This window comes from Falco cherrug, chromosome 4 (genome assembly GCF_023634085.1).
Source record: "Falco cherrug isolate bFalChe1 chromosome 4, bFalChe1.pri, whole genome shotgun sequence".
NCBI lineage: Eukaryota > Metazoa > Chordata > Aves > Falconiformes > Falconidae > Falco > Falco cherrug.
The window spans coordinates 19,525,891-19,548,816 of record NC_073700.1 but is presented as its reverse complement, the minus strand read 5'-3'; the positions used below and the strand labels follow the sequence as shown (position 1 = coordinate 19,548,816).

General features: G+C 48.8%; 1 protein-coding gene across 9 annotated transcripts in view; it reads left to right on the top strand.

Moving 5' to 3' along the window:
- The first annotated feature begins 7,424 nt into the window (after positions 1 to 7,424).
- Positions 7,425 to 22,926, top strand: part of FOXP1 (forkhead box P1) — a 391,266-nt gene continuing 375,764 nt past the window's right edge. For 2 of the 9 annotated variants that reach the window (XM_055707731.1, XM_055707732.1), the window contains exon 1: positions 9,327 to 9,734. The gene's annotated coding sequence lies outside the window, so the exon portion shown is untranslated. Of the gene's footprint in view, positions 7,548 to 8,180; positions 8,348 to 8,983; positions 9,126 to 9,326; positions 9,735 to 10,860; positions 10,995 to 13,234; positions 13,391 to 13,416; positions 13,438 to 22,926 lie in introns of those variants that run through there. The other 7 variants (XM_055707728.1, XM_055707722.1, XM_055707725.1 and 4 more) reach the window with 7 other exon arrangements.

Below are 22,926 nucleotides of genomic sequence, written 5' to 3'. Positions count from 1 at the left end.
ATTGAGGTTAACTGAGTTTCCTGCCCAGCAGCTCCTTTGGCAAATTAGAGAGAACCAGTGAGACACTGCCAATAAGCTTTCCACCATATAGATTTTGTCCAGCAGAGCCCGAATAAATTAGGTCATGCTGCCATATGTAATCCATTCACTTGAGGTTTGACCTAGCTCCTGTGAAAACTAGTGGGTAGGGATGTGTCTGGAAGCTGGACTGGAGCTATGGCTGAGACAGGTGAGTTTTGAAAGAGCTGGGGTGGAGCTGTGCCCTTCATTTTTGTGGACCAGTTTCATTCGTACAGGAAGGAGATTGATGTCCTCCCGCAGGAGCTTCTGGCTGCACTGGAGTGTCCCTCGAACCACATTGCCAAGATACCTTGGGGCTGGTCTAGGTCATTATTTTGAGATTAGAAGTTGAAATCAAATAAGTTAATCGTTTTTAGAAGTTCAGAAGAAAACACATTGATTTCATCTGAAACTCACAATGGCTGTGCATGAGCCTGTCATCTTCTGCATGACATTGGCCTGAGCTCTGACGACTTCCCACCAAAGGCCTCAAGAGCTTCCCGTGGCCCTGGTGATGCAAAGCGACCTGGTTAGGAGGGGGCAGGATTATTCTGCCTAGCCCTTTGGGGCAGCTGGACGTTGGCCCCACAAGCAGCGGTGACGGACCAGTGCAGGTACCACCATACCACGATTCATACAGAAGATGAGTGCGCTAACAGGGGAGACTCCTCTGCTGAAAAGAGGCTTTAAATGATGTCAAGAACCACCACAATGATATGGTTTTTACATAAATAATAATTAATTACATGTAAATCAGACTTTTCCCCACCCCTTCCATTAGTATAGTCTTTGCTAAGCTCTCTGTCTTGTTTGTGTCCGCTCGCTCTGACTAGTTGAATGGCAGCAGACATCATTTGCAATGCTAACGTCAGATACGGGTCAACATGGACAAGGAAAACACAACCCGGGGTTTTATCAATGCAATAACAACCAATTCTGTCTAGAGATGGCAGCATACTGGGGCTTAACCTCTTCACTGCCACATACCAAGAACCACTAGGAGTTTACTTTTCTGGTCTCCTCTTCTGCTACTTCTAACTTATTTTCAGCCCTTCACTTCTCCTGGCCACTCTCTTGGTTTTCTTTTTGTTTTCTTCCCCCTCTCTCCTCTTTCTGGTGTTTACTAGAGCATCTGGTAGTGTTTATCTCCCAAGACACAAAAGACTGCTGTTTTCATAGATATGTAACTAGAGTAAAAGCTTTAATCTTTGCTGATGTTGGACTTTTGGAATAAGAAAGAGTCATAATAGTGGAAAAAATTAAGATGAAATAATATTGCAGCATAGTACACTTTTTGAGACAGCATCAACAGAAAATCCTTCACAGGGAAAGTTGCAGTTATTGCATCTCCTTCACAGGAGATGCTTAACACATGGGGAGAGCTAGACAAGGAGTGAGGAGACCATCGTGCTGAGGTGGGACTGGTTGTCCTGCTAGAAGCTGAAAACGTGGCATGCCCTCGTGAGGATTTCTGCATGTGCTCTGCAGCAGCAGGGGTTTGAGCAGTCCCAGAAATGCCAACAAGATGTGAGAAACATGTTTCCATCTCTGCTTGCTACCAGTACTGCCTTCCAGGAAGGGCAGGGAAGGAGCTGGTCTGACATCCGGCAGTCAGGCTACATAGGACCAGGGCTTTGAAGCCCCTACAGAGTAAAGGCTGTCCTGGAAGCCAGAGATGGTGTTTTGAACATGGTCTCTTGCTCCAGAGAAGCACATCAGTTTTCTATGGAAGCTTCAAAGCTGCTGAGACTGGGTTAATTAGAAGTTGTCAAGATACAGCAAGAAGTGCTGCTGTCATCAGGGAGATGTAGAAAGTGTTACAGAAATCTGGTAGCAAGAGGCAGGTAGGTGTCTGTGATCTGTAGAAGTGAACGCAGGGCTGTGGTGCTTACAGCACAGATCTTACTTGTTGCTTTCCCTGGGGACTAGGCACTGTCCCCAACCTGTGACAGAGCCTGCTACGCTGGAAGCAGGCACGCAAAGTACAGATGGCTGCTGCTTTCATAGCAGGAATATATTTAGTTGGTAATATTGTAAATGCGTTGTGGTAAATTTTTATAGCAATAGCGTTTTATGTAATTCAGAGATTTTAAACTAAATGCCATATTTCAGGTGCTACATACTCTGCTTTCCACCCCTGCCCTCCTGCTGGGTGCCAACCTGAATGCAACCCCCCTAAACTTCTCGGGAGAAAATGCATTTTGCATTTTTGCAAAGTGTACCCTCACTTTGGGAAGGCAGTGAGCCGATGGAAGGGAGCTTAGCCTGCAACTTTAAGGCTGTAATGAACCAGGCTAATTACCTAATGTCACCTTAGAGTAGGTCCATGGCCGCCTGTCACGCAGCAGCACATCAAGCCAGACATGCACAGTCGGTCTCTCCTAACCTTTGTACCTCCTCCTGCTAACCAGGGAACTAGTTCTAGAAAAGACCAGGCCTGCAAAGTCCTGCAAACCAAGTGGTAAAATATTAATCAGCCAAGGAGGAGCTGAGAGGTGTCAGCGAGGCTCTGCCGCAGCGCAGCCATCGGGGAGAGCGCTGCTGGCATCCACACAAAGGCAATGGCAAACAGGGCTTCTGCACGGAGAATTTCACCCAACCTTTTTTTTTTTTTTTTTTTTTTTTTTTTGCGTGCAAAAATGCAGATTCAGCAGCACCAAAACGGTTTGTGCACACATGCCAAGCTTGTCATTTATAAAAACTCAAAAAAGCTCTGACAAATGCTGAAGCTGTTAGTTTTGACACTTCTGACATGAAACACTTTGATTTTTCATTTTGAAACTACTTTGTGTTCAAAATGTCCTTTAATTTTATTTTCAAGCAAGGGGGTGTGTGTCTTTTTTCTTATTCCCCCTAAAAAATCAAAATTGAAATGAAATCTTTGGATTGACTCAAAATGAAATTGTTCTTGGATTTTTGGTTTCACCAGGTTTTTTTCTTAGATGTTTGTGTTTGGCTTTGAGTCACTTTTTTCCCCCAAAATTTGCCAGTTGGTTTATCAAGAGCCACAGCAAGTATCAGCCCCTTCAAAGGGGCACAGCTGGCACAATAAAATATTTTTTCATGGCTGTCAGTTGTGGAAAAAAAAAAGAGCCTTGCTTTTGCTTTCTGGGAGACTGAGTTCATTTTCTATCTGACTGGGACAAATAATAAACAGTTTTTTGGTTGGGTGTTTTTTGTTTTGGTTTTGTTTGGTGGTTTTCTTTTTGCTATGAAGGATTTTGTTACGTTACCTGTTTAAACATTCCGTTATATTTTAGTTATGTGAATAATGATTATTCCTGTGCTTCTGAGCTCTCCCTCTTGGCTTGGGCGCCGGAGGTTCAGGAGACACCTGGTATTGTTGACAGAGCGCTGAACTTGAACGACTCTCACTGTGACAGGGCAAGCCCAAATATTTTGGGAAGAGTCCTTGTTGTGTTATGACAGGGGTTGGTAGCACTGATGCTGGGGATGAGTTTTGCTTTGATACTGGGCTGATTACTGCTTTATTATTGGAAGAACCGCGTGAACTTTGGCAGGCGGGCTGCTGTGAGGAAGGAGGACTGGACTTCAGCATTTCTTATTTGTAGGATGTGCTGAAGGTCTTCCAAAAGATGCTGGGCCTCAGAAGAGGCCAGGAATAGGAGGCTCTGAAAGATGTTTTCCTGTGGGTGAGACAGTGGAAAAAACAAAGCTTTTCTGCAAGAGAATACAAATGTTTGGTGTAGTCCCTATCTCTAGACACATACCTGGGGAAGAGCTTGTATTAAAACACCCTTCTCATTGTATTTTCCACTCCTAAAGGCATTATTTGCTTCTTGCAGTGTACATCTTCCCTCTTTTGTCGGCTTCCTCTCCAGCCCATCTCCTCTCCTGAAGTCAGGCTGCATCTCGGTAGCGCTTTGTGCATCTCTGGTACTGCACGAGTGTCCAGCTTGTGGTGTTTAACTGGTCATAGACTTCAACGAGATTGGATGTCTTGCAGTGTTTGCCAATTCACGTGCGGCATGTAATTATATTCAGGAAGCAATAGGAATTAAATTACATTAATTCCCATGAATATTCATTTAAGAATCTCTACCAAATTCAGGCAGATTAATAGTCCAATGCAAATACAATGGCTATTCATTGCCCCCACAGGAAAATGAAATATGTATTGGCTGGCAGCTCAGGACAAATGGAAATGTACTACAGGAAAGTTACCTCTGGGTGGCCTCTGACACGGCAGCGGCTGGAGGGGCAGCTGGAGGAGTGAAGAGGATTAGCATGGGCATGAGGAGCCTCTCCCATCCACCGAGGAACCCGGAGGAGTCTGGGGTGAATCCGAAGCTCATGCCTCTGCACTACCAGTGCAAATCTAAAGCAACTCCGACTGCAGCAGAGCTCACCGGCACTCACCACTGAGCCAAACCCGGGTTATTTTGCGCCTGGCTCCCGTGCCCTGTGCATGAAGCCAGCCTCCAGCCTGCTCTCCCCAGATCACACTGCCGTGGGGCAGAACAGCAATTTGTCTTCCTTGGGAGCAGCAGTACGTAGGCTGTGCTCCCTGCCACCGCGAGCCCAGCAGCAGCCCTGGGGGTGGCCACAGGGCAGCCCTGTCCTGCCAGGCACCGCGTGTCTCCCAGCACACCAAGGCTCTGTTCTGCTCCAGCTCATCCTCTTAGCGCAGGCCAGGATGCGGCTTCCACCATGACCAGGGAAATCAAGAAAGTCTCATAACAAAAGCAGATGAGAGGTGCAAACGCATTTGCAAAGCAGGCACCAGAGTTTGAGATGCTGAAAAAACAAACCAACCAACTTTTTTTCATGGAGATGATATAAAATAATATTTAAATTTTTAAATTATCTAGGTCTGGTTACAAGTCCTCATTGGAGTGGACTTACACATTTCCCTTTGTGAGGCATCTCCTTGAGTCCTTAGGTGTGTCACGTTACTTTTACCTTTTTGTGGGATTTCCCCGACTGGAGAATGGATCCTCTTCCACTAAAGTTGGTGCAAGGTGTTGCCAATAGCATTGTGCTCAGCCTCTGAGCTGGATGGTTTTACCTTTTAAAATTCCCCCTCATCACCAACTCAACTCTTCCTAACCTTAAAGTTCTCTGAGCAAAAGAAACTCCTGGCAGTATTCCCCTTGCGTGCATCCCATGGGATGGGCAAAGCTGCATCTTCTACCTTTTTGAAGTGCACGTATTGCTGGACCGATCGGGCTCACCCCGACTCTACGCAGAAAGTGAGGGAATGGGGGGAGCAGGAACCGTCAGCTTCCCTGGAAGGGGTTTTGCTGTGAGCTGCGGTATGAGGGTGCTCGCAGGTTCCCTTCTCCTCCCGAGTGCTGAGAGAACACTGGGCTTATTTGGAACAGAGTCAGAAATCATAAAGCCAGGCTGCGAAACCAACATACATTTCTCTTTACTACATCCACCAGCTTTTTTGGGCAGTACATAGTGTATGTCTCAACTTTTCATGCCTGATGTCAAAGGCAGAATAATAGGTGAGCACCTGCATGGGCTTTGCACTTACACGGGAGGGCAAAGTGGCCCGGGAAACAGCCATGCAGCCCGGCGATGTGCTCTGCAAAGCCTCGTAAACCAGTGACTAAAGCGGAAAGGACTCCAAGGCCGGGCTCCTGGGACAGCGGAGGTGTGGCATTACAGTAGCTTGGAAAACATTCTGACTTTAAAACAAGTAACACCTATAATTACAGAGGCGTCATCACCTTCATAATTTTTTTTTTTTTTTTTTTTTGCTAACAAGCTGTAGTTTTACCCCGTGTACACCCTTGCCAAAATCTTCCAAGCATTTGCTCTTGGGATGGTTCTGCTGGTGGTGGGAATATCAAGCATCTTTCTCCAGGCACTTGTAAAACAATACAGCAGTAAACAATTCAAGTACAATTAGCAGCTACATTGGTGGAGGGGGAGGGAGAAGTCCCACCGCTGGTATTGTCTATGGAATTAATCATGTTTTTACAGAGTTGATGTACTGGTATAGATTTGCAAAGTTAGAAACAGGAGATGAAGAAGTTTCCAATAAACGTTTATTCCAGGATGAAATGTAAACCAAATATTTTTTAGAATGAGGGGTGGGAAGCGTTTAAAAATGCTCTTTTAATAGGTTTATCTCCTTTTTCTTGCTACTGAAAAAAAACCCAGATGAAGCAAAAAAAAATCTAAACAACAGAAGCTTAAGATGAAGGCACTTGCTGTAAAGCCGGCGGTGCCCCGCTCCGTCACGCACCCCGATGGTTGCTGCAGTTCCTGGGCTGGGGGACGGGCTGCCGTGGACCCCCGCGCCCCTCCGCAGCCGCGGTGCCACTGGCGCGCTCCCCCGACGGGCTGCGGGGCCGCCTTCTAAAGCGCGCCGCAACCCCCCACCATGTCGGCAAATATTTATTTGCGACGATTCCCCCCCCCCCCCCCTTAATTATTTAAAATATAATGAATTAGGCATAAGTACCTTGCCATTACTGTAATTTCAGGTGTTAATTGCCGGCGGAGCGGCTCCCCGCGCCGATGGGGCGCTGCTGCCGAGAGGTGGCGCCGCGGGCCCAGCCCTGCTCAACGGGGCCCCCGGGGCGGCCGGGCCGGCGCCGGGCGGGGGCTGCGCGGGGCTGCGCGGAGGCGGGGTCCCCCCCCGCGGGAGGCTCCGCGGCCCCGTATCGTTGCCGGCGGGGTTTGGGAACCGGCTTTCCCCCGCCCTGCCAGCTTTGTGCCAGCCCGGTGGGAAGCTGGATGCAACCGGCAGCCCCCCCGCCCCCCCGCAACAACAGACAACCCCCCCCAACCTGAAAAAAACCCACCAAAAACAAACAAAGGCAGGGGAGAAAACTGGGCCCGTGCAGGTCCCTGCGGGTGGATGGGAACGAAAAGTTTTTTCCCGAACTAAGCGGGTCGCGCAGTGACCCCGCGGCCCGCCCCGCTGCTGCGCAGTGCCGGGTGGGGAGGCTGCAGCCCCGACGGAGCGGCCCCGGCCCCGCTGGCCGGACGGGCCCCCGGCGGCGGGCCGGGATGCCGGAGGAGGGCAGGATGCTGCCCGGCAAGGGCCCGCCCGCGGCCGCGCAACCACAGCGCCCCGCGGCCGCCGGTTGCCGGATAACCGGGCCGAGGCCGTCGGTGCTTTGAAACTCGGCGGTGCCTGAGCGGCGGAGCCGTGGGGCAGCGGGGGCGGGCCCGGCCCTCGGCCCCGCTCGGTCTCTCCCCGCAGGCGCTGCCACCGGCCCCTCCGCGGGAGCCCCAACGGCGCGGCCGGGAGCGCAGCCGCTGCGCAGGGCCGCTCCGTGCACCCACCAGGATGAGGACCCACGGCCCGGGCTGCGGTGGGGACCGGGGATGCCCCCGCGGGGCGGCTCCGCGCTCAGCCCGGCCCTCAGGTCCGTCACTGCCGCTCGGCGGCCGGTGCGCGCCGCTGCGCACCCGCGCAGTGTTTCTAGAGCAGTGTTTGCGCCAACAGCGGCGTGCGCTGCGAGGGGGAGCGCAGGCAGCGCCCGCCTGGCCTTTCCGCGCAGGTAAGGCGGGCTCCGCGAGCATCCGCGGAAGACCCTCCGAGGTCTGCCGCGGGCCACCAGCTGCCGCGGGGCCGACCCCCCGGCGGGGCCGCGATTGCGGAAAAGTTGCTGGGGGGGTGCGGCGCTACCCCCCGCCGACGGGGCGGCCCCGGCCCGCCTGCCCCCGCGCGGAACTGCCCCTGGCGGCGCGCAGGGCCGCGCAGCGCTGCGCACCGCGCTCCGCCGCCACTTTCGCTTCCCCGCGGGGCTGCCCCGCCTTCCCAGGCCCGCCCCCCCCCCCCCCCAGCCATCCTCCGCGGAGCTCCGCGCCGGCGGAGATCCCCCCCTGCTCCCTCTCCCCCCCCCGAGCACCGCCCCCCCCCGCTTTTATTATTTTTTTTTTTATTATTATTATTTTTCCCTTGCACCGAGCCTTGTTTACCCAGCAGGTGGATGTGACGTCAGAGACTGACAACAGCAAAAAATAACAACATCTCCCTCCGCGGGGGTGTCGCGGGCCGCCCCCAGCCCGCCCGCGCGGGCGGCGGCGCGGGGCTGCGCGGGGCGGGGAGGGGGCGCGGGGCGGCACGGGGCGGGGGCGCGGCGGGGCGGCGTGCGGGGCCCCGCGGGCGCGGCGCCGAGCGGAGGGCTCTATTGTTATTTACCGAGCGGCGGAGCACGCCGCCGCGCCGCCCGGGCTCGGCGTGCCGGAGGGACGGGAGGGAGGGACGGGACGGAGAGGCAGCCCGCGCCGCTCCGCGCCGCCGCCCGCCCGCGCTGGGGCCGCGCCGTGCTGGGCAGCGGCAGGCCGAGTCCTGCGGGTGAGTCCGGCGCCCCCCGACACTTTCCCCGCTCCTCCGGGGCTGTTGCACTTTTTCCCCCGCCGGCCCCACGTGCCCGGCCCCCCCACTCCCCCGCCCCGGCCGCCGCCGGCGCGGTAGCGGGGGGGTGGCGGCGGTGCGCGGGTGCGGACCCCCCTCCCCGGGGCTGCGGAGCCGCCCGCACCCCCTCCCCGCCCACTTTGGAAACTTCCCCCTCCCCCCACCCCCCGTGCCCCGCTCTCCGCGCACCCTCCGCGGAGAGTGGGATGCGGCGCCTCCTGCCCCCCCCCCCCCTTTCCACCCCCCGCCCTCCCGCTTTCCTCGTGTTTGCCGCCGCGCAAGAGGCGCGCACGCCCCAACTTAAGCACTCGGGGCAAGAAGTTGCGGCGGGGCCGCGCCCCCACCCCCACCCCCCGCGCTCCCGCCCCGCCGGGCCCGGCTGCCCCGTTCCCCCTTCCCCGGACACCTGTTGCGGCTTTCCGCCCGCGCAGTCCCTTCCACAAGCGCGCAGCGCCGCGCATCCTCCCCCACCCCGGGGCCCGCTGCGCCCAACACCCCTCCAGCCGCCCCCCCCCTTTTTTTTTTTTTTAATACGAAGTATTTGAATAAACATCCGTGCTTCCCCAGCCCGGCGCAACTTCTCGCTGCGCGGGTGCGGACCGCGCATCCCTCACGTGTCCCCGTGTGCGCCCCCCCGCCCCCCCCCACCGTGCGGAGCCTCGGGACGGAGCCGCGGCTCGCTGCGCGCCGCGGAGCCGGGGGCGGCCGCCGGCGCCCGGTAAGTAGGGCCGCGCCGCGCTGCGCCCCTCGCACCTGCCGCGCCGCGCAGCGCCGCGCAGCCCGCACGCCTCCCCCGGCTGCGCGCTGCGGACCGCGTGTCCGCGCCCCGCTCCTCCCCCGCCCCCCGGTGTATTTTTTTCTTTTTTTTTTTTTTTTTTTTTTTTTTTCTTGTGTGTGTGTGTTTTTTTCCCCTGGAATAAGAAAGAAAGCCGGGCGGCGGGGCGCGGGCAGGGCTGCGCGGGGCGCAGCGGCAGCCCCCTCCCCACCGCCGCGAAACTATTAATTATCCGGCAGCCCCGGCGCGGAGAGCATCGCCGGGTTGGCTGCGGAGCGCCTCGATTTTAGCGAGTCTGCCTTCTGCCGCTTCGCTGTAATGATTTTAATTGCGTGGTTTTGCTTTGAGTGAACTAAGCCGAGTGAGATTACTTTTCTTTTTTTTCTTTTCTTTCTTTTTTTTCCCCTTCTCCTTCCCCCTCGGGCCCCCCTGGCTGGCAGCAGCAGCGCTCAGACCTCCCGTACCCACCCGAGGTATCTGCCGCCTGCGAGCGCTTGCAGAGCCGCTTCTCTAGCGAAGCTGGAGCCCAACTTCTGTGCTCAGAAGTTTAAGGTTTCATTTTTAGTAACTGTTCTTTGAGTGAGTAATGTATGTGTACCGCTTGTAGCGTGTCGGCTACACAATGTAGCCTAGCTGATTTCTAGGGTGCCGGATGGTTATACATATTAAAACAATTCTTTAAACTGTGTTTCCTTGCCATACAGTTTTTCTAAACTTGGGGTTTACCTGCTTTGAGCAAGTGTTGATGTCACTAATGACAGCTTCTTAATTAGACAAAAGTTTCAAGAATGTTGTCGAAGAAACTTGCTGCTTGTGCTGTTAGTCCACGGTTTGCTTTAATATTTTTGCGGAGGAAAGATAGGCGTTTCGCTTGATTTAGTGGTATTTTTACAGTTTGTGTTACTGCAGAGAAGCTCCTACTTTTGCTAAGTTTGAGACAGCCTGAAATAATTCAAGTTCTCAGGGAAGTGAGTGCAGGCGAGGAGGTACCGTGCATCTTTGCAGCCAGGTTTGGGGGAAGACAGGGAAATCGGGGCTACTGGTTTCAATTTCTGTCCTCCGAGTCTTTTCCCCCCGTACATTTTATTTGAATTATCTCACAAGCGTATTGAATAGAGCAGGGCTCTGGGGGAGGAAGCTCTTCACTAGTTACCATTCAAAAGGTGTCGGCTAAAATCTCATTGCAAAAAGGTATTGTAGCTTTAACATCTTGCATTGGCAGCATTCTTCCCCCTTAGTCTTTGGATTAGTCATTGTATGAGAGACAGAAAAAAAAAAATCACTTTTTTTTTTTTTTTTTTTTTCTGGAAAAAGTAAAGTAAACAGCCTCCAACAAGTGAACCTTGACAACCCAGATTAAGGAAGGCAGGAGAGATCAAACAAAGCTGCTGCTGGGCTGTTGTCAGGAGCTGCCTCACTGAAAGCTCTGGACTATTCGATCAGGCAGCAAGGCTATATGTTCACTTATGCAGAAATGGACCATTACAAATGCTGATCTTTGTTGTGAAACCAAAGGATAACTTTGAGAAAAATAACTGCTATTTCAAACAAGGCTTTCTGTTGCTTACGATTTTGATTGCAAAGTTAGTTTTTTGTGCATGGGCTGGGTTTTGGGTTTGGGTTGGGTTGCCCTTTTTTTTTTTTTTTGAGTGATAGTGGTTTGGAGTTCATTGTATACACTTTCAGAGAGACTTAGGATTTGATTTTATCTATGCTGTCTAGAGCTGCAGAGAAGAAGGCGTTTCAGTAGTGTAATGTTGAAAACCGTAAAAGTTCTGTGGAATTCAGCTTTTATTTCTGGATCTCTGAATTGTAAGGAAACATGGATTATGTTTTTTTTCTCTGTGTGTAAGTGCTGTGCTGATGTATAGTAGAGGAGCTTGGTTGTGATTAGGCATTGTATGTTGTATGACTGTGTTCCTGGAGTTTAGAAAACTTGTAGTATCTTTCCTTCAAATGCATTACCAAGCAGTCAGGATGGCACCTTATTTTTGATATGCCAGGATTTTTGCAAAACTGTGTGTAACTTATCTTCATGGCTATATTAGAGAGACTCTGTTATTGTGTAGTTTTTTAGTGGGAATGGTAGTAAAGAGTACCAACAGATACTTGACTTTACTTCAATAAACGTTTAGGTTGTAAGTATTAATCAAATGTAGCCAGTGGGAGTTAGGTTATTTTTGTTGCCTGACACTTTCATGTTTGTATTCAAACACTTCACTGCAAACTTTACAAGTATGCTCTATCTTTCATTTCTTTAAAGTATTCCAAAACAATGAAAATGCCTATTAAAAAAAAATATCTGAGGAAAAGGCTGTTACCCTAATGTATATTAATCAGGAGGCAGACCAAGTGCACATCTACTGAAGAGTCAAGAAACCTTTTTGCATAAGTATTTCTTTAATTAGCAGTGCAGATCACACAATAAGCACTTTATACTTTTTATAAGGTAAGGTTTCATAACTGTCCTGCATAACTTATTATAAAGCCTGTAGATTTTTATGGTATACACTTTAATTAGACAATAAAAAGTATGTGTGTTAAACATGCACATGTATGCTATTAAGCCATTTTGGGTAATGTGTAATGTTTTTTAATATCTATAAACATTTTCTGCTTCAGTCTGTTCCACCGGTAATTGTAACACAGCTAGTTTTTGTGCTGGTCAGGGAAGGAGCATGAAAGTTGAGCAGAGAACTATGCATTGAGCATTATTGTGCAGCATATGCTGCAATATGCTTTTCTGTTGGAGTGGAGTGGATCACCTTTTTTTAAGAGCTAAAATTTGCATTATCATCCTTGGTATGATATACTGTAAACATTTGTAGCTCCAGAATTATTCCTGTTTCACGGCATTGTAAAAATTAGGAAGAAGGCTGGTAGTAAAAAGGCAAATTTATGGAATGCAGTTTAGCATTTAGTATTTGTACTGCTTGTGGTCATTTATATTGTGAGATTGAACTGGGATAACGTAAATTCCTTTTGTGAAATACCTGTTCAGCATGTATTTGTATATCAAATGAAATAACATGTGCACACACATATGTAGGATATGTATGTAAAATACAGTTATTTCTGCAAGGCTGTCCAGTTATTTATAGGGCATAATGATATTTCTGTCATCTTAAATTTTCTCTGAGAAGCTTTAATAAATTTAAATAGATTATATGCTGTCAGAAAATAGTATAAATTTTGTTTACGATTCACTTGCTTTAAGGTACTTATACTAAAGAAGCTCATTTAACCCCAAGACTGAGTAGCATTAAGTGGTGAGAGGAGTCTGCTGAAGAGCTGCTACTGCCCTTTGCTCTTGTGATAATCTTAAATTACTACAATTTAATTGCAACTTCAAGGCACTGAGCTGAAATATTTTTATGCAGCTGAGGCAGGGCTGAAGAAGATGTAGGGAGGTTTTTGCAGGTAGCGGGATTTCTCTTTGGAGGCGCAGTGTTTGCTCAGGCCTTCCGTGCCTCCCGGAGCGCATCCAGCACAGCATCGTGTGTGCATGGACGCGGTGCTGGCGCTGCTGGGGGAGCTTTGCCGAGGGATCCCCACCTCGCGGGGAGCAGCCAGCTCGGGCACCAGCGTTTTGTTTGTTGTTAGTATTGAAGCTGATGTTTGAATTAAAGAGCGCACTGTAATTATTCCTCAAATGAGCCTTGCTGGCAAGTTGCTTCCCAGAGCTTTTCCCTGCGAGTCCTTGCTGGGGAGGCAGGGTGGGATGGGGCTGGTAGCTGGAGGCGAAGCCCAGGGGGTGGTCAGCAGCGTGGGGGCACGGGGGGCACCCTGCTCTGAAAATACAGCCTGGTGGCTCACGGCTGTGGCACGGTCCCCATGTCCCCAGAGGTGAGTTCGGGGTGCAGCCAGTCACCCTGCCTGCACAGGGCCTGGCACAGGGCACGTGGGCATCGCCCAGGGCTTCTGCTGGCATTGCTGCCTTTGGCTTCAGCTTTTGGTCCGTGTCGCTAACTCACAGCACTGAAACTTTTTCTCCCCACCACCCCCTTCCCCCCCGCGCCCCCCTCCCCCCAGTACACTAGCATGTTTTCACACCCGGCAAGCGGTTCAGCGGAGATATGATACGCAATAGGAGCCAGAAAGCATTTGCTAAGTGGAATTTATAAACGTCGTGCGCTAGAGATCAGCAGCGTCTTTGTGACCGTTCTTAGAGGTCCTGACAACCAAACTTTATCCGAATGCTTAGAAAGGTATGGCTGGGCTCCGAGTCCTTGTCTTCATGCCACTGAGGACACGCGTAAGTGCTTGGCTGCGCTAAAGCAGAGCGATGTTTAAATAGTGAGTCTTGATTGTTTTTCTGTGGGCCAAATCCTTGTAAAATGTCTGGTGGCAGTAAGAAAGGAAGAAGGTCTTGTGTTTGCTCGAACCGCTTGCTTTTGCACTGACAAAAACGCTGCTCACAGCCTGCTGCTCTCGCAAACTACTGTGCTGTTTGATTCCTGCAGCTCGCCGTGTGTTGGGAATCGCAGCTGCTGTAGGTAACAAGGTGATGCCGGTGTATACAGAGGGGGAAAAAGGCAGGATGGAGTAAGTCATGCAGTCATTAATTGTGGGAACTCTGTAGTCTTTTAATATGTATATAAAAAAATACTATATTTTGGGCTGTAGAGGAATCAGCTGTTCTATTTTTAGGAGATCAGATATTTGTTGGTTGGGATGTCTGGAGCGTTTTAACACGTGCTCTTTTTTTCTTACTTCAGCATTGGAGCTACAAAGTCAGAGAAGCTGCTGGCTCTGTTCGCGTGCAGTCTTCTTTGCAAATATGCTCTAGGGTTTTGTCTTTCTATTCTCCTGGCACCGATCTCTTCCCTGCTTGCAAGTGAACAGGCTTATGTCTAATGGCTGTTTGTGTGTGGCAAGTATCCAGAATAATCTTGATAACTTTTTGTTCAGCACCATCCTGAAAATGAAGATAGTATTCTATGGAAAATGAGCAAAGAGAAGAGCATGAGCAAAATCAGTTTCTCTCCAAGAAGCATCTGGTACCTGAGGAGGACTAAATAATTTTTCTACTCTCGTTGACCCTCCCCGTGCTGTTTTTAAAACATCTCCATTTTAGTGCCTTGAAATTGCAATTAAGTTGTAGTAATTTAAGATTATTGCGAGAGTGCAAAGGGCAGTAGAAGCTCTTTAGAAGTCTCATCTCAACACTTAATGCTACTCAGTCAGGGGGTTAAATGAGTTTCCTCAATGTAAGTACTTAAAGTAACTAAATCGTAAACAAAATTTATACTATATTCTGACAACTAATAATCTATTTAAATTACATTAAAGTATGTGTGTGAAAATTTAATTAAAGACAGAAATACTGTCAAGCCCTGTAAATATCTTGACAGATCTACTGAAATGGAACCCGTATCATAAAATATTTACATATATCTGATAGGCTGCAGTGTTTCTGGGAGTGCTATTCTGAAACTAATTGTGGGCTTTTTTCCTCCCAGTTTTCTGTTCAGTTGCAGTGGTCTTGGAAAGCAACAGAAATAAATACCCTGAACATTTTATTTGAATGATTCTCCAGTGTACTGTTTACTGCTAATCGCTCTTTCTGTACAATACTTGTCACTGCTGTGGTTTTATTAGAAGCGCTTATTTCCTCAATAAGTTAGTTTAGCGCTGCTGTTACTTAGAGGTGCACTGGAAACGCAGGCTGCTGGTGCAGCGGGGTAATGTTGTGTAGTAGCTGCGGTGTGGCAGCGCTAGATGTGCAGTCTGTAAGTCAACTTTCTTCTGGATATCTGGCCCAGAGCACAGTACTGCAGGGTCTCTTGCACTGGTGTGACTGTTGATTTAATTGATTTTTCAGGTAGAAAGCGCTTATGACCTTTTTGCCAAATTTTGAAATATACATGGCAGCGTTTCCCAAAGTACTGGTGTGTGTGCTTGCTACGCAGGACCTGCTGATGCAACCCCAGCGCATCTCCTTTGTGGTGTGTGGTCCGGGCTGCTTTCAAGATGAGGAATGTTTTGCCCTGGAAAAAACTGGGCTTGGCTGAAACTTCAGCCGAACTTTGGTCCTTCTCAAAACCCACCCTCTGGGATTCTGCATGGGGCCAAAGCAGGCGGTTTTGCTGGGAAGGGGCAGGATGAGCTGTGCTTTCTCGTTGCCTGGTCGTGGGTCTGGCGAACTCTTAGCTTTCCTTGGCTTGGGTGTTCATCCTGGGAGCTGCAGGGCTGCAGAAGGAGGGTAAGGATTTGGTCATGGAGGGAAGGATGCGACGGGAGCATGGTGTTGGGGAGCCCGGGCTGGGTGCTCAGGTGCTGAGCACCAACAGCTCGACAGAAGGTGGCACAGTTCGGCAGGTTAGATGGAGCCTTTATCGGCATCGTTAGTTTTCCCCTCTTCGCCAGACATTTCCTTTCATGTTGGATCCGAGTTTTAGCTGTACTTCCCGATCAGTGTTGTCATCTTGTTGCTAACAATTAGGGTCAAGTGTCTTTCCTTGGGCTCTCTGCAGTCTTCGCGTTGGTGTCCCTCCCCCAGCTCCTAGCCCAAGCTGTTTGTTCATTAATTAGTAGATTGGGCATATTAACACATCAGTAAACCGGAGTAGTCAGACTTCCCAAGGCATCTCGGGAAACCCTCTCCAGTTTTATGTGACTGGACATGCACTACTGCTGATTTAGATAGCGGAGCCGATGATGCCGAAGTGTTGTTGAGAGAGATAAATAGAGAGAGCCCAGCAGTAAGCAGAATGTCATGTGTCTATTAAAAAGCTTGTGATAAAGGAAGATAAAATGGTGAAGGGGGGGATTGCTGGTGTATTCAGAGCAGCCGCTAAACACCTGATCACAAAAATCGATGCCGAATTCCCGTTTCTGCAACACACTTGCCTGCAGAATTCATGCCTGAGCCTGGGTTTGATTGCAGCGAGCAGTGGAGCCCTGAAGGGACTTTTGTTCTTGCCAAAAAGACGGCTGGAGGTTTGCAGGGATTCAGGAGCTGTCTGAGCTGGGATTCAAACATCCCTCCCTGGTTCCCTTTGAAGTGGCTGCCCCTTTTCTGCAGCGATGTGGTGTTCCCGTGATGCTGATGAAGTTGTTCCAGACTTGTGCCGGGGCTTGTTGCTCTGTGCTGCCCTGTACCTTGATGTCCCTGGCACGGTGGCCACCTGTGTTTTTCTTGGTTCCCATTCGAAGATCTGTCCTTGGCTTCACGGCAGAATAACCATGATGCAGATTTTAGTGTATTTGAGTCTTTTTCTCGGCCAGGGGCAGAGGCTGCTCTGCAGAAGTGAAAAATGTAACTGATGATAAAGAAATGAGTGGTTGCAGCAGATGAGAGGGCAGTGGTATTAATTTTACCAGTTCTGTAATGAAACATGCAGTAAAACATTAAATCGTGACAGCCTTGTTTACTGAAAGGATGTTTATCATTCCATTAAGAAGGATTAATTAATTAACTGATATTTCTTTAGGAACCAATATCAGTTTTAAAAAGCATCTTCCGAGTGTTGCACAGTGAAGGTGACGTTTGTGTTTCTGCTGCTGGAGAGCTGGGAGGTGAGCGTCAGCCTCTTCCCAAGAAACTTCTGGGAATGCCAAGGGAGCAGAAATAGGGTTGGTTTGTTTTTCTTTTTGCAACTAGAATGTGCTACTCTGATAGTCTTTTGATTGCAAGGTTGTCTTTTATGACTTTTGTCAGCTGGGCCCATTGCAGGCCTTTGAGGAGTGGTCTGTTCGGGATTAAGAAGTTAAAACCTTCTTAAAGTGTTCATCTCGGTGCTTGCATTTCTATTTTTTTTTAATAATAGCTTTTATGTTGTAATAGTAAGCTTGCTGACAGTGAGTCATGAACTCTATCTTCCATGAACCTCATGACAAATTTTTGTTAGCCGGTCAGGCAGCTCGCTTAGCTTGTCCAGCCCAGTTCCCACGTTTTGTACTTGCGCTGGAAAGAAAAATTGCATTGACATCGGTGGTGTAAATCCTCCTTTCCTCCCGTGGCAAAAATCCCCTTAAAAGCAGTGGCAGTGCAGGGGCCGTGGGGGCATCGTGAAGCAGCACCTGGCGCTGGGCTGTGTGGAGGGCGTTGAAGCCAGATTCATTCCCATTGGGAACGGCCCAGTCCGGGGGAGGACGCGGCTGGCAAGGCTTTTGAGGTTGGCTGGCGCTCACTAAGGTCAAAAGTGTATTTTGGAGAGGGTGCACATGCAGATAGGGGAGCAGGTGGGCAGAGGAGAACAATGACAGTATTTTTCACCGTTTCATTTTTGAAGGAGCAGATTGAAGCCCCTGGACGGTGAGAGGTGCAGGGGCTGGGGAAGCATCTGTGTTAGTGCTTCTGCATCCTGTGCTCCCGAGTTCCCTGCCTTTCTTCCAGGGCTTAATTCATTTTTTGCCTCGATGGAGATCACGGTATTTGGCATAATCTCATCAAATTGCTGCCGTTTCTCATATAATGGCCCCAACTTCTAATATCACAGTTAGTGATACTGAAACTGTACCCAAACAGAAATTTTCTATGAGTGATATGAATTCTGCCCGGCAAATAGCATAATACAGTGGCACCAATTGTGTTAGTATTGATACTTTCTGCTTTCATAACTGCTCTACTTCTCAAATAGGGCTCCTTCAGACAGTATCATGCAAACTCTGTTGATCAGTGTACTGTAAATTATTCCTCCCCCTCGGGTGAATTTCATAAATAGGTGTATTTCTGTGTGTAGTATATAAGACAGCCAGATTTTGCTTGGGTTATGTGGCCTGAGCCCCAAATACCTCTGTTGAAATCATGGGAGCTTCCTTGGGTAGACTGAGTTTTAAAAAAATAAATAAAAAAAATCAGTTTGGCTCAGAATAAAACCTTTGAATATTCATGTGCATAACATACAATAAGAATCTATCTGGATGTTCGTACAGAACATCATAGCCTGTATCTAGCAGATAGAGAGGAGAGATTTTTCTCAGTAAGTTTTGCAATAGTAATAATGTGCTAACAACTTTGGCAATTTATTTTAATCAGAGAGTTGTGTCAAGGGCCTCATCCTGCTCTGACTGAATTAAATGAGTGCTGGGAGAAGGAAGCTCTGAAATAGCTTGTACTAAATTGTTTTTGTTAGTTTTAAATGATATGCCTGTGCATTGATGTTCAGATAATGTGTATTAGGTTTGTAAAGCTCCTGAGTTATATGTTCAGAAAAGTGAAAATGTATTTTTCAGTGATAAATTACTTGATTCTTTAAGGGCTTTGAAAGAAGAATGTCAAAAGTATGCAGCACAATTGTTGTTTGTAGAAGTATTTTAAAGTTATTCTCTGGCTAACCCATCTTGAGTTTTCTGAAGGCCAGTAGTGTAAGGAATGGTGGTTTTATCCAGGAAACCTTTCTAATCCATCATTTCAGTTACAGGATTTAACTGAGAATGGGAGAAACCCATCTTGGTATATTTCAGCTGATGTCCTACAGTGTATGTTTGTTCTGGGGGGTGGTTTGGTGGGGTTTTTTTCCCATTTGTTTCTTTGGTTTGGTTTTTTGTTATTCACTTCTATGAAAACAGTATATACAGCACTCAAAAAATACTGTTTCATAAAAGTTGAAATGGAACATTACCTGTGAATTAAACTAAAATATTTTAAGCCTATCCAGCATATTCCTAGCATTAAACAGTTGGAGGAGACTAGATATTTCCAGTTTATTTTTCAGATTGCCTCGAATATGGTCTTTCTGGAAAAGGGTCCCGAGACAGTTGAAGGGGAAATACGACTTTTTTTTCAGCCAATACTTCATATTTGCTGAGGAATTCTGATCATGCAGAAACGTGTTGCATGGAAATGGGAATTTATTAAATAAGATTTTTAGGGATTATAATAGATGCCATTAGTTAGAGGCATGCTCATAGAGAGGTAAACTAGTAAATCTGAACAACCTGAAAAATAGTAGCTATAGGCGTCTGGCTCTGTTATCAAACTTGCTGCATAAGCCAGAGTTTATGCACTGTGATAATGCTAATGACCAGCAGAGCCAATGATGCATGACTGGAGGAAATCAGTGGTATAATCGGAGAAAGTTATCAGGTTTTTGTCATTAAATATTAGTGATAAATAATACACTTCATTCTGAGTAGATAGGACGTATTTAATTCTGATGTGGAGAGCTTCAATTTAATAAGGGGCATTGCTGAGTAAAATGATAATCTTCCGTAATTTAAAGGGAAAAATAAAAATGCATTTGTTTCAGCATAATCTCCTGGTGGCTGCCGTCCACTGCTGTTTGTCTTCCCTGGTGTCTGATAGTGAGGAATATCTTTGCGGCTATTTGAGATGGCTGTTTATAGCAGGGTGTTTTATCTAAGTTATTCGTTTGTGCAAGACAGAGGTCGTTATGTGAGACCAGAATCAAAGGGGATCTTTTGAGTATAAACCAGGTATCTTCTTTTGTTTTCTGCTTAAAAATGTGAATATTGTAGCAGCTCTAAACTGTGTGCTTCATGCTGTGGTTTCCCTAGAAAACAGTCCACCTGTCCAGGCGGTAACAGGAGGGAAGGGATGAGGACAAAAGATAGAGATAAATTAGATCTTGTTTTGCAAGTTATCTTTTAAGTCAGTGGGAGAACAAGGAAGAGAAGTATAGCTTAAACTGAAGTAAGAGGGATATTAATAGTCCCTATAAAGGACAGTTTGCACCAGGAAAAAAAATAAATAAAAATCTGGTTGGCTTTTTTTAGCGAAACAGGCTAACACCCAGTGTAAATCTGTGTCATTAACTGAAGCAGTGCGTGATTTTTAGAGCATTGCTTTTCCTCTTGTGAGCCTTTGCCTGTGGAGGCTCATCCCCTGGGCTAGAAGCAGATGCAGTGCAGTCTCTACCTTAGGGAGACTTTGCTTGCCAGCTGCAGGACCTCTGCCTGTGTCAGCCCGTGACCCCTTTTAAGCAGATATTGGCATTTTTGCCCAACGAGTGGCTTTGTAACGTGGCCAGGATCTTCCCACCGCCCCTCGGAGTCGTGCTCGAACGCAGAATCTCAGCTCAAGTTTCCAGAATTAGATGGCACAGTGAGTAAACATAGCGTACTTGCCAGTTCTCACATCCTCTTTTGCAGCGAGTATTGCAGCAAATCCTGCAGGTTTGACTCATCTCTAAAGTTCTTCACTGATCTGAAGCAGATCTCGTCTGCTTTTTGAGAAAGAGCTGGAAGTCTGGCTGCAGCTCCTGAGCATGGTCCTTCTGTATGTGAATGCAGCATGCTTGAGTTGGCCTCTACATAAACTTGGGCAGCTCTGAGTAACTTTAGCTGGAGTTATGTGCCTGTCTCTAAGGGTAAAATTTGGCCTGCAGTCATTCTTTATTGAAAGTTTTATGGAAATACTTTGTTCTTGCTATGCACAAATATTTACATTCTGGTAGGAAGATTCCACCCCCCCCCCCCCCCCCCCCGCATCCCCCCCATCCCCTGCCTTGCGCTATGCCATAAGCAGAAGGAGGGGGTGGAAGATATTATGCATAATGCCCTGTGAGTTAAAAAATAATATTCAGGTTTCCAATTGGTATTTCTCTTAGGTCAAAAAGAGAAAAAAACCTGCCTGTATTGGAAGCACTGTCTACTTGCAGCAAGCCATCCAGGGTAGGATGGGGGTTCTGCTTAATGCCATGGATAAATTGGAAGGAGAAGGGCGTACGGAGCAGAAAACTTTTCTGGGTAAATAAAAGTAGTGTCAGGTACAGCCCCCGTTTTAAGAACAGCATGTCTTAATGTTTCTGTTCATCGGCGTTGAATCACCTCCGCATGTCAACCTCTGCCTGGTGGTTGCTCTCAGCAGATTGAGGAGGAGGACACATTGCTCTGCAAGTGCATTACAATGGTCCACACGTGTGTCGTGACTCAAGCACGCTCACAACTTCATGACTTGTATCAAATGAGAATTGTTTCCTTAGAAAGCCTTTATCTCCTTTGTATTTTTTTTTTCCTCAGATGAAGGCTGACACTGCTTTCACAGACGATTTGACAGTGTGCTTGGTGCTGTACGGAGTGAGGACTTGGTTCATGTGGCAGCTACGTAGATTTAGATCTGTCGCTGGGTGCGTCCCATCGCCTCCCTCCCTCGTGCTTCAGCTAACTCTGCCTGACCGGGGAGTGAGACCACGTGGGAAGCTAGACCAGCAGAAAACTAACTTCAGCTGGAAAAAAATGTTTTCTGCCAGTTGAGCATCCTCACTGGGCTCTGTGGAGGTCAGAGGAGGGTCCCAGGGGGTCAGCGCTGCCCCCTTGATGAACCTCTGGCCCCTTGATTGACTTTGCTGCAGTGTGAAACCCCTGCCAGCGGCTTTGTGTCTGGGCCAGCTCTTCTCTGTCCAGGCGGAGGAGTTCTCCTTGCCCGGCTGCCCTGGGGCATGCTCCCAGCAGCGCCTGCTGATGGGACCCCCCTGCCAAAGCTAACACAAGTATGGGTTTTCATTTAACTGTTAATTTAATGCTGCTCCCTTAGTGCCAGGTACTGAAGTCGTTAACAGGCATATACTGAAAAGCCTGGCACGTGGTCATCTTTGGGTTTTCTTCTTCCCTGTAGCAGTAGATGATGCGCTGATCCAGAGGCTGGTTATTTTTGATGAGGGTACTGAGAGATATCCAGATTACTAGCTACTGTTGTTTCTTGCTCTGTTTATAATCACTTATCTGTACGATAAGCAAATACAGCTGCACATAAAACTTGGATAAAACTGCATCCAGGCTGCTAGCTAACTTTTGAGTTAAAGAACAGAAGTTGATAAGGAAATAGATGGCCAGAACTCAGCGTTGTCATGTTGGATTTGCACCAAAAAGGGTCTGACCTGTAGCCTCTGTTCACTTGGTGTCATGCAAGATGTCGATGTCATGCAAAGGTGGCTGGGAGGGAGCGTGGCTGCCAGTGTCCGCCTGTGCAGGGACAGCCATGTGCGGCACCATGGGCTCCGACTGCGGTGGGGCCGCCTGTGAGCCCAGGTGTTGGTGTAGGGGCTTAGCGTAGCGTGGGGCTCGCTGAGGCTTATATTGGGGGTTTGAGTAAAGCTTTAAATACGGTTTATGCTTTTATTGCTTCTGAAATGGATGCAGGTGCATGTTAGGAGGAAGTGAAACTGGAGGAGCCCTGAGGGAGCCTTGCTTGGACCATGCCAAGCAGGTAAAGCCTACAAGTGTTATCACCTTACTGATAATCTGGCATGGTGTTGGCATTCACATGTATCGCGGGGATTATGGGGGTGAAGTCATGCCACAGTTTGGCAGGGACCTAATCCTTGCACGAGGTGGTACAGGGAGGCTGTGTGCTTTGGGTCGGTCTCCCTCCCTGCATGGGAGCATTTGCTTGCCCATGAGAGCTTGGCTTGCTTGGCTGTCCCTGTGCTGCGATGGGAAGCAATCGGTAGAGTGTTCCAGAAGAGGTTAGCACTACAGAGTGGCCTTGCAGGGTGTCCCGGACTCTCCCCAAGCCTTGCAGGGTGTCCTGGACTCTCACCAAGCCTTGCTGTATAACCAGCATCTGCTGATGAGGTGGGATGAGGCTGCTCCATGCCCCATGTGTTTTACTTCAGAGCCGGTGGATAATTTTGGGGGCGGGTGGAGAAGCAGTAAGGGTGGCAGTGGGAGGAAAGGCTGGGTGCCCGGTGCCTGCTGGACGGGGCTGCACCTGCGCGGCTCCTGTCATTGGCGTGCAGGGGGAGGCTGGCTGCAGCGTGCCTGGGGAAGTGAGACCAAGAGCGAGACAGGCACACAGCTGCCCGCCCTGGGGCCTCCCTGGTGTTGCACAAAGTTG